Genomic DNA, 9,201 nt, shown 5'->3' with positions numbered 1-9,201 from the left:
TTCTTCTTGTCAAAATTTGTGGTTATACTCTACAGTGAAATATATATATAATTTTTTTTAAGCATCTCTTGTTTGGGGGAATGTAAAATTTCTGGGGCAAGCCCTGGCTGGATAGGTCGGTTGGTTATAGCATCATCCTGAAGCACAGAGGTGCCCTGTTCAATCCCTGGTTGGCACATACAGGAACAGATGTTCCTATCTCTCTCCTGCTCTCTCCCTCTCTCCAAAATCAATAAAATAAACATGTAAAATTTCTGAAGCAAGTGGAGCTGGAGCCCTTCACAGAGGATATGCTCTGTCCCCCTGGTCCAGGCGGTACCCATGGTGTCATCCCATCTCCCTAGCTGGGAACATGCTGCACCAAGTGCCAGGGGAGAAAATGTTTCTCTGTCTAGAGAAGTGAGTCTTAAGTAGGGTGTGTTACTCTCCTAGAGTCTTTGGACTGACTGACCCAGCACAACATAGATCTGTGGAAGAATCTTCCTTCCCATGTGATAGAAAATGAAAGATTAAAATCCTTACTTTGTGCCCTGGCCAGTTGGCTCAGTGGTAGAGCATCGGCCTCGTGTGTGGATGTCCCAAGTTCAATTCCCAGCAAGGGCACACAGGAGAGGCACCCATCTGCTTCTCCACCCTTCCCCCTCTCTTTTCTCTCTATCTTTCTCTTCCCCTGCTGCAGCCAAGGTTCCATTGGAGCAACGTTGGCCCAGGCACTGAGGATGGCTCCATGGCCTCTGCCTCAGGTGCTAGAATGGCTCCGGTTGCAACAGAGCAATGCCCCAGATGGGCAGAGCATCGCCCCACAGTGGGCTTGCTGGGTGGATTCTGGTTGGGTGCATGCGGGAGTCTTATCTCTCTGCCTCCCCGCTTCTCGCTTCAGAAAAAAATACAAAAAAATCCTTATTTTATGGTGGTTTCCTGGGTGTCATCTCCATTTCTTTGTAGAGCCCAAAATTCCTTTCACCTGATCAAATTTGGGTGTGCCTAAAAGCTGCCTAGAAATTGACTCACCAAGAACTGGATTTATCTGCTAAGCTAATCATAACATCTAATCATTTATTGAGTACCTACTATGTGCCCAGATGCTATGGTAGTTTTAAAGATATCTCCACAAATTTTTCCATATTTCTTCCCCCAAGAGGTGAAGCTTAGTTCTTTCCTGTTGGCTATGGGCTTGACTTAGTTATTCACTTCTAGCAAATAAAATACATCAGAGCCCTAGCCAGGTAGCTCATTTGGTTAGGATTACCCTGATACGCCAAGGTTGCAGGTTCTATCCCCAGTCAGGACACATACAAGAATCAATCAATGAATGTATAAATAAGGGGAACAAGAAATTGATGTTTCTCTCTCTCTCCTATCTCTAAAACCAATCAATAAAATTTTAAATTTTAAAAAGCAACATCAACCTGACCAGGCGGTGGTGCAGTGGATAAAGCGTCGGACTGGGATGCAGAGAACCCAGGTTCAAGACCCCGAGGTCACCAGCTTGAGTGCAGGCTCATCTGGTTTGAGCAAAAGCCCAGCAGCTTGAACCCAAGGTCGCTGGCTTGAGCAAGGGGTTACTCAGTCTGCTGAAGGCCCACGGTCAAGGCACGTATGAGAAAGCAATCAATGAACAACTAAGGTGTTGCAACGCGTAATGAAAACCTAATGATTGATACTTCTCATCTCTCTCCGCCCCTGTCTGTCTGTCCCTGTCTATCCCTCTCTCTGACTCACTCTCTGTCTCTGTAAAAAATAAATAAATAAATAAATATTAAAAAACAACATCAGAAATGACAGGATGTTATTTTCAAGATTAAGTTATTAAAAGGACATTCATCCACAGAGAGACTATGGTTCCCCTGTCCCTCCCTCTCTCTAGAGTCCCTCCCTGGGGGAGGCCACCTGTCATGTCAAAAGGACATTCAGTATGTAGAGGCCCACATGGCAAAGACCTAAGAGCTGCCAACAGCCATGTGCATGGATCCTACTTCAGTCCAGCCTTTGAATGACTACAGCTCTAGCCACCACCTTGAACACAGCCTCAGGAAAGTCTCTGAGCCAGGACCAACCAGCTAAGCAGCTCCCTGATACCTGAGCCAGAGAAACTTGGAGATGTTTGTTGTTTTAAGCTGCTGAATTTGGAGGGGGGGGGCTATTTGTTACACAGCAATAGATTACTAATACATGCACTAAATAGCTTACCTACATTAATTCTCACCACAATCCTAAGAGGTAGATATTACCATCCTCATTTTACAGATGAAGAACCCGAGGCTGAGAATGATCACACAGCAAATCAGTGGTGTGGTGCTTCAAAAATCCACCTCTGAGCTATCCTCTAAATATTAAATAATTAAATAAACCATCTCCTCATCACCATCCCTATGAGTTTCCTTCATGTGAACACTGGGTGACAAGAAATTGAGACCAAACAATTCTCTAACCTAGAAAACTGTGTGGTTCCCATGGGAGGGCAGAATGTGTTGAAAGGCTGATTACTCAAAGGTACCCTCAAAAAGAGTATTAACCCATTGCATCCAACCCAGGCAGGGTGGAACAGAAGAGGAAAGCTCTGGAGTTGGAAGCATCAGCCCTCAACAGTCTTCAGCCTCAGGACCCTCAGCTCTCTGACCAAACAATCACAACACTGTCCCCAAAAGCCAAATGAGATTCTTCCCAAGAAAAGAAATCCGAGGCTGCATCATTCCACTGCAGATGCTTATTTTTTTAAGTATGGTAAAAATGCTGACTGGGGAGAGGTTTTTGTCAAACTGCAGGCTTTAAAAAAGCATTTAATTCAATCTGGCATCCCAGACGGAATGTAAATCTGCTACAAAGTGAAGTTGATGGGCAAATATATGAGATGCTTTAGCCCAAGCATTTAATCCAAGTACATCACACGACCAATCCATCAAGCCTGAAAGAAAAACATAGCATGCAACAGATGTATTTAAGCAAGGAAGAAAAGACCAACATAATGGCTCACTCATTTCCCCATTCTGCATTAAATAAGACCGATTTGTCTGCCTTTCTAGGGAAAGCCCCAAGCTTAGAGCAAACTACAAAATCTTTCAAAAGTGTGTCATCTGCTTTTTCATTTTCTTTGAGATGTTACCATCTCAGACCAGTTTCTCGTCATTCCAAATCATTATAAATTAATTAGATGCAGAAAAACCCTACCAAAAGAAAAAAATCATCTCAGAATGTTCAGTGTGTTATGATCTGCCATTATAGTTTAGAAACAAAGCAACTACAAAAATAATATGAGATGAGCTCCTTAATACCAACCATGTTTAGCTTTTACATGTCAGTCTATCAGGAAAAGAAAAGTGCCCAGAAGCCTTTGTTGTGAAGCATTGTGGTAGATAAATGGTAAAAATTCTATGACAACTCCTATCAAGATGTGAGCTTTATGTCCCTTCCCCTTGAATGAGGGTGCCCTCTGGGACTGTTTAGACCAAAAACATGGAAGTGATGCCATGACCATTTCTGGGCACAGGCCCTAAGAGACTGGCACTGCCACCACCTCTCCAGGACCCCCCCCCCACCTGTGGGGAAGCCCCAGCTAGAGGTCCATGTGAGAGCCAGCACCAACTTGCAGTCACGTGGATACACCATCTTGGAAATGGATTGTCTAGCCCCATGTGACCTCCCAACATGGAGCACAGATGAGCTGTCACTGCCAGGCCACACCAATATTTCATATTTATGAGCAAAATAAATTTTGGGGTGATTTGCTGCACAGCAGTAGGTGAGTGGGATAGGCATCGCAGAGCAAAATATAAAGGTGAAGGTAAACTTGTAAGAACAGGCATAACATCTGTACTAGCAATTGTTGATAAGCATATTGCAAAGATAATTGCAGAACATACCCATCAAGTCACTCTACGTAAACTTTAGCTATGGATTGCACCATTTGGTATACCTACACTGAGGGACTAATGACAAAGAAAAGGACCCCTGGCTGGGTAGCTCAGTTGATTAGAGCATTATCCTGATATGCCAAGGTTGTGAATTCGATCCCTGGTCAAGGCACATGCAGCAATCATCCAATAAGTGCATGGATGGGTGGAACAGCAAATCAATATTTCTCTTTCTCATTCTCCTCCTTCCTCTCTCTCTCTAAAAATCAACAAATTAAAGAATTAAATTAAAAAAAATAAAAGGAAAAAAAATATGAGCAAGTTAAATAAAGAAAAACAGTGCCTGGAGATGCAGTTAATACACAGTATATGGTTACCTGAAATTAACTGGTGAAAACTTGGGAGTCTGATGTCTGTCTTTCCTTCAGGTAGCCTGTTACAGGTAGCCTGCCAACTATCAGATGCATGTGCAGTCAGCAAGACAAACAGGTATCTCACTGAGATCAAACATTCTGCACTCAGAAGGGATTTTCACCTGTGCAAAACTAAACTGGCCCAGCACAACTATCATTGATCAAAGGACCCTCCACCAGCATCAAAGACTTCCCAATTTTGTCAGACATCAGTTGATCAAGAAGTTATGTGGCAGAGGGAAATATGATATTTTCGGACTTGAATGAAAGAGCTCTTACTATATGCATGTTTATGATTAGCATGCATGCCTTCCTTTGGAGAACCTACTCAACCTCCACCCAACTCTATGAGGGCCACCCACCATAGGGGTGGACACACACAGGCAACCAATCAATGACCGAGCCAGAGTTGGACATGTGACCCAAACAGGGCTAATCAGAGCCTTGCCTGAGATTGGCTACATAAATCTGCAGAGGGAGGAGATCTTTCCTATTTTTATTTATTGATTTTTTAAAGATTTTATTTATTGGTTTTTAGAAAGAAAGGCAGGGGTGGGTGGAGGAACGGGAGCTACCTCTCATATGCGCCTTGATTGGGCAATACTCGGGCCTCAAACCAGTGACCTCTGCACTCCAGGTCAACACTATCCACTGCGCCACCACAGGTTGGGCTCCTATTTTTCGACTGTAAAACCAAAGCTTGTCTTCTTGTGACTGATAATAGCCATCTTTCCCACTGCATAGAGAATAACCAACATGCTGAGGAAACTAAACAAGGGATAGAAAGTCACACAGAGCTCAGTAACATTATTTGGGCCCTGATCCTGATCCTGTCAGTGCCTAAGATGGCTGCCCCCTTGAACATGCCAGTCATAGGACCTAATAAGTCCTTTTTAATGAGCTGGTTTGAGTTGGTTCCTGACACTTCCCACAAAAGAGTCCTAACTTATACAAGCCTCAAGGAGGAATGTCCTTGGGGACAAGGTTAAGGAATTTCCATTCACAGACCACTAAAACTGAAGCGACCTCTCACTTCTGTTTTTTTTCTTCTCCACTCATTCAGCAAATATCTGCGGAGTGCCTGTGATGTTCAGCCGCAGGGTTTGGTCCTACATCAATGGATGATGAAGCATCATAATACACTAAAGGTAATGGTAAATGGTCTGTGCTGGGCATCTGGAGGCTAACATGGAGAATCAGAATCCCTGTCCTCATGGAGTTTATAGTCCAATAGAGAAAACAGACATTAGACAAGCAATAAGTCTTCAGGGTAAAGACAGAAAAGGGTGATGAGGGATCATATGAATGGCCTGTCCTGATCTACTCCCCTTGATTCCCACCTGTGACATTGAGATTTATAAAAAGAAATATATATTTGGCTTTTTCCCTGTTTCTTTGTCTCCCTGTCACATCATAGGACCTCACTCTCATGACCTCACCTAAACCTAATTACCACTCAAAGACCCCCCACCCCAGCCTGACCTGTGGTGGTGCAGTGGATAAAGCGTTGACCTGGAAATGCTGAGGTCGGCGGTTCGAAACCCTGGGTTTGCCTGGGCAAGGCACATATGGGAGTTGATGCTTCCAGCTCCTGCCCCCTTCTCTCTCTCTGTCTCTTCCTCTCCTCTCTAAAAAAAAAAAAAAAAAAAAAAAAAGACCCCCACCTCAAATGCCGTTACATTGGAAATTAGGGCTTCAACATATGAATTTTGGGAGGATACAAACATTCAGCCCATACAGCTCTTATATCTTTTTTTAAATTGATCTTAAAAAGAGAGAGGGAAGGAGAGAGAGAGAAACATCAATCTGTTGGTCCACCTATTTATGCATTCATTGGTTGATTCCTGTAGGTGCCCTTACTGAGAATGAAACCCGCAACCTTGATGTTTCAGGATCACGCTCTAACAGACTAAGCTACTCAGCCTTGGCAATTCTTTAACATATTCTGCCTTATAGATTGTAAGCCATCAATAAATCTTCATGGTAGATGAGAACAATTTGACCAAGCCCTGTATTCTAGAATAGAAGCAAAATGATCTCCTTAGGCCCTGGCCGGTTGGCTGAGCAGTAGAGCGTCGGCCTGGTGTGCGGGGGACCCGGGTTCGATTCCCGGCCAGGGCACATAGGAGAAGCGCCCATTTGCTTCTCCATCCCCCCCCCTTCCTCTCTGTCTCTCTCTTCCCCTCCCGCAGCCAAGGCTCCATTGGAGCAAAGATGGCCCGGGCGCTGGGGATGGCTCCTTGGCCTCTGCCCCAGGCGCTAGAGTGGCTCTGGTCGCGGCAGAGCGACACCCCGGAGGGGCAGAGCATCGCCCCCTGGTGGGCAGAGCGTCGCCCCTGGTGGGCGTACTGGGTGGATCCCGGTCGGGCGCATGCGGGAGTCTGTCTGACTGTCTCTCCCCGTTTCCAGCTTCAGAAAAATACAAAAAAAAAAAAAAAAAAAAAAATGATCTCCTTAAAGCCTGATCACTGATTCCATTGAGGATAATCTGAGTGATCTTTACAGACAGGTAACTGGTTCCTTGAGAAAAACTGTGTGTAGCCCTTTAACTCCCCAAAGCAGCTGTTCCTTCCTACCCTACCACCCCTAGGCTTGGACTCAGCATGCCAAGGGCCCAACAGAAAGGATGGCTTCAACATGGATACAGTTGGGGAGCCTGAAGGAAGCTATAAACAAAGAATACTATTTTTCCAACATAACAACATTTCACTGAGTTACAAGAAAGAAACAACTTTGTGCTCTAAGAGTTGTGAGTTTCATGCCCTGGCCAGATAGCTTGGTTGGTTAGAGCAACGTCCTAAAGCACAGAGGTTGCTGGTTCAATCCCTGGTCAGGGCACATACAGGAACAGCTTGATGTTCCTGTCTCTCTTCTGCCTTCTCCCTTCCTCTCTCTAAAATCAATAAATAAATATTTTAAAAAGAGTTGTGAATTTCAGGAAACATAAAGCAGAGGTGACAAAAATCATGTGCACACAAGTGAACAAAAAGTAAAAATAAGGGACATGAGATCTGTTCCCAACTTCTGCTTCCTGTGGCATTGAGCTGGGGAGTTACTATCTTAGAACAACTGAGTGTACCCACCACATGGTGAATTCTCAGGGTATTCAGCAAATATTTAAAACCTGCAATCGTAATAATGGCAAGCATTTCTAAGCACTCTTACTTCCACTTGTGATAATGGTTGACTATGCCCAGACCAAATCCTCTCACAAATAACAACTATGGATAAGATATGTATATTTTTTAAATTACATGAAGATACTGGGAAGCAACCAGAGCAGGCAGAAACCAGAGAAGAGCGGACACCTTGAAGAAGGAAGTTGCAGCAGGTGAATTTTTCATTTCCCAAGGCTTTCACCTGAGGATGGACCTGAGAGAACACCACGCGGGGCAGCTAAAATCTGTACACAAAGCCTCCATCTTGCTAGCCAGAAGAACCAGAAGAAAGCACAGAGGGATACCACAGAGGTGGAAGTGAGAGGGGGAAATCCTCAAAAAGAGAAGCACAGAGAAGGAGCCCCAAATTCTGCATAATGAAACAAAAAAATTTTTTTCAGGAAATAATGTCCTGAATTTCCCCAAATTTGGCTAAAGATGTAAATTTAAACTCCAGAATCTCAGTGAACCCCAAGCAAGATAAATACAAAAAGAACTACACCCAAACACATCATATAAAATTTTGGAAATCAAAGATAAAGAAAAAATCTTGAAAGCTACTAGAGAAAAATAACATATTACCCATATGGAACAACAAAAACAAACATCTTACTGGAAGCAAAGGAAAACAGAAAACAGTGAAATGAAATCTTTAAAGTCCTAACAGGAAAATGAAAAAACACTGTCAACCCAGACTTTCACAGCTAATGAAAATATTCTTCAAAATTCAAGACAACTAGCCCTGGCCGGTTAGTTCACTTGGTTAAAGCATTGTCCCAAAATACCAAGGTTGTAGGTTCGATCCCTGGTCAGGGCACATATGGGAAGTAACCAATGAATACACAACTAAATGGAATAACAAATGAATGCTTCTCTCTTTCTCTCTCTCTTCCTTTTTCTCCTATCTCTCTAAGATCAATCAATAAAAAATGTTATTTTAATCAAGGCAAATAATTTTTAGATAAACTAAAGTGAAGATAACTAATTTCCAGCAGACCTGAACTATAAGAAATGCAAAAGTGCCTGACCAGGTGGTGGCGCAGTGGATAGAGCGTCGGACTGGGATGCGGAAGGATCCAGGTTCGAGACCCCGAGGTCGCCAGCTTGAGCGCGGGCTCGTCTGGCTTGAGCAAAGAGCTCACCAGCTTAGACCCAAGGTCGCTGGCTCCAGCAGGGGGTTACTTGGTCTGCTGAAGACCCGCGGTCAAGGCACATGTGAGAAAGCAATCAATGAACAACTAAAAAGTCGCAACGCGCAACAAGAAACTGATGATTGATGCTTCTCATCTCTCTCCGTTCCTGTCTGTCTGTCCCTGTCTATCTCTGCCTCTGTAAAAAAAAAAAAAAAAAAAGAAATGCAAAAGTAAGTTCTTTAGATGGAAAAAAAATCATCTCAGATGAAAAGTTGGATCTCTTCAAGAATTGAAGAACTCTGGAAAGGGCAAGTATGTGTGTAATTATTAAAAGTTGTATTCTTAATTTATTTAAAATACATACATGAGCCTGACCAGGCGGTGGCATAGTGCATAGAGCGTCGGACTGGGATGCAGAGGACCCAGGTTTGAGACCCCAAGGTCGCCAGCTTGAGCGCAGGCTCATCTGGTTTGAGCAAAGCTCGCCAGCTTGGACCCAAGATTGCTGGCTTGAGCAAGGGTTTACTCGGTCTGCTGAAGGCCCACAGTCAAGGCACATATGAGAAAGCAATCAATGAACAACTAAGGTGCCACAACGAAAAACTGATGATTGATGCTTCTCATCTCTCTCTCTGTTCCTGTCTGT

This window comes from Saccopteryx leptura, chromosome 1 (assembly GCF_036850995.1).
Source record: "Saccopteryx leptura isolate mSacLep1 chromosome 1, mSacLep1_pri_phased_curated, whole genome shotgun sequence".
NCBI lineage: Eukaryota > Metazoa > Chordata > Mammalia > Chiroptera > Emballonuridae > Saccopteryx > Saccopteryx leptura.
Note: the sequence above shows the minus strand (reverse complement) of the source record.